General features: G+C 43.2%; 1 protein-coding gene across 1 annotated transcript in view; it reads left to right on the forward strand.

Moving 5' to 3' along the window:
- The window catches only part of LOC138866488 (5-hydroxytryptamine receptor-like), a 94,130-nt gene that overhangs the window by 59,281 nt on the left and 32,349 nt on the right, over positions 1 to 2,500 (forward strand). The window lies entirely within an intron of this gene.

The following is a 2,500-nucleotide window of genomic DNA, read 5'->3' on the forward strand; positions in this document are numbered from 1 at the left end:
ATAGTCCCTCTGCTTATTCATCCTTCGTTATCCGTTTCTTATCCCTCTTCTCTTCTCCTTTTAATTATCCTATCTTCGCTTATTCCTCCTTCGTTGTCCATTTCACTATTCTCATCCCTCTCTTCTCTTCTCCTTTCATTATCGTCCCTTTGCCTATTCCTCCTTCGTTGTCCGTTTCTTATTCCTCTTCTCTTCTCCTGTCATAATCCTCCCTTTGCCTATTCCTCCTTCTTTCCCTCTTCTCTTCTCCTTTCATTATCCTGCCTTTTGCCTATTCCTCCTTCCTTATTCATTCCACTATTCTACCCCTCTTCCCTTCTCCTTTCATTATCGTCCCTTTGCCTATTCCTCCTTCGTTGACCATTCCACTATCCTTACCCCTTTTCTCTTCTCCTTTCATTATCGTCCCTTTGCCTATTCCTCCTTCGTTGTCCATTCCACTATTCTTGCCCCTCTTCTCTTCTCCTTCCATTTTCGTCCCTTTGCCTATCCCTCCTTCGTTCCCTCTTCTCTTCTCCTTTCATCATCGTCCCTTTGCCTATTCCTCCTTCGTTCCCTCTCCTCTTCTCCTTTCATTATCGTCCCTTTGCCTATTCCTCCTTCATTCCTTCTTCTCTTCTCCTTTCATTATCGTCCCTTTGCCTATTCCTCCTTCGTTCCCACTTCTCTTCTCCTTTCATTATCGTCCCTCTGCCTATTCCTCCTTCGTTATTCATTCCACTGTTTTTATCCCTCTCCTCTTCTCCTTTCATTATCGTCCCTTTGCCTATTCCTCCTTCGTTCCCTCTTCTCCTTTCATTATCGTCCCTTCGCTTATTCCTCCTTCGTTGTCCATTCCACTATTCTTACCCCTCTCCTATCTCCTTTCATTTTCGTCCCTTTGCCTATTCCTCCTTCGTTCCCTCATCTCTTCTCCTTTCATTGTCGTCCCTCTGCCTATTCCTCCTTCGTTATTCATTCCACTATTCTTATCCCTCTCCTCTTCTCCTTCCATTATCGCCCCTTTGTCTATTCCTCCTTCGTTCCCTCATCTCTTCTCCTTTCATTATCCTACCTTCGCTTATTCCTCCTTCGTTGTTCATTCCACTATTCTTACCCCTCTTCTCTTCTCCTTTCATTATCGTCCCTTTGCCTATTCCTCCTTCGTTCCCTCTTCTCTTCTCCTTTCATTATCGCCCCTTTGCCTATTCCTCCTTCGTTGTCCGTTTCTTATCCCTTTTCTCTTCTCCTTTCATTATCGTCCCTTTGCCTATTCCTCCTTCGTTCCCTCTTCTCTTCTCCTTTCATTATCGTCCCTTTGCCTATTCCTCCTTCGTTACCTCTTCTCTTCTCCTTTCATTATCGTCCCTTTGCCTATTCCTCCTTCGTTACCTCTTCTCTTCTCCTCTTTCATTATCGTCCCCTTTGCCTATTCCTCCTTCGTTACCTCTTCTCTTCTCCTTTCATTATCGTCCTCTTTTGCCTATTCCTCCTTCGTCCCCTCTCTTCTCTTCTCCTTTCATTATCGTCCCTTTGCCTATTCCTCCTTCGTCCCCTCTTCTCTTCTCCTTTCATTATCGTCCCTTTGCCTATTCCTCCTTCGTTATCCATTCCACTATTCTTACCCCTCTTCTCTTCTCCTTTCATTATCGTCCCTTTGCCTATTCCTCCTTCGTTATCCATTCCACTATTCTTACCCCTCTTCTCTTCTCCTTTCATTATCGTCCCTTTGCTTATTCGTCCCTCGTTATCTATTTCACTGTTCTTATTCCTCCTTCGTTGTCCGTTTCTCATTCCTCTTCTCTTCTCCTTTCATTATCCTTTTCGTCCCTTTTGCCTATTCCTACTTTGTTATTCATTCCACTGTTCTTACCCCTCTCCTCTTCTCCTTTCATTATCGTCCCTCTGCCTATTCCTCCTTCGTTATCCATATCCATTCCACTATTCTTATCCCTCTCCTCTTCTCCTTTCATTATCGTCCCTTTGCCTATTCCTCCTTCGTTACCTCTTCTCTTCTCCTTTCATTATCGCCCATTTGCCTATTCCTCCTTCATTCCCTCTTCTCTTCTCCTTTCATTATGCTCCCTTTGCCTATTCCTCCTTCGTTCCCTTTTCTCTTCTCCTTTCATTATCGTCCCTTTGCCTACTCCTCCTTCGTTCCCTCTCCTCTTCTCCTTTCATTATCGTCCCTTTGCCTATTCCTCCTTCGTTATCCTTGTAATGAGGAGCGCGGACGGGGGTAGGTCTGAACTCCTTCCAAGACGTTTTTTTTCCTTGGATATTTTTCCGACTCATTTAGTATTTGGTCTTCTCTTCTCTCTCCCTTTTCCGTTCTTTATCGTTGTTTGTCTATTTATCCGTTTATTTATGTTGAGGGTGTGTGGGTATGGTTTTTTGGTCTGTGTGTATCTCTTTGTTTTTTTTGTTTTTTTTTCGTGTTTCTCTGTTCTCTTTTCTGTTATTTTTTTTTTCTCTTTTTCGTGTTTTTCTTCTCTTGTTGGTTTTGTTCTTATTTTTTAAA

The sequence above is a fragment of the Penaeus vannamei genome, chromosome 25 (assembly GCF_042767895.1).
Source record: "Penaeus vannamei isolate JL-2024 chromosome 25, ASM4276789v1, whole genome shotgun sequence".
NCBI classification, from domain to species: Eukaryota; Metazoa; Arthropoda; class Malacostraca; order Decapoda; family Penaeidae; genus Penaeus; species Penaeus vannamei.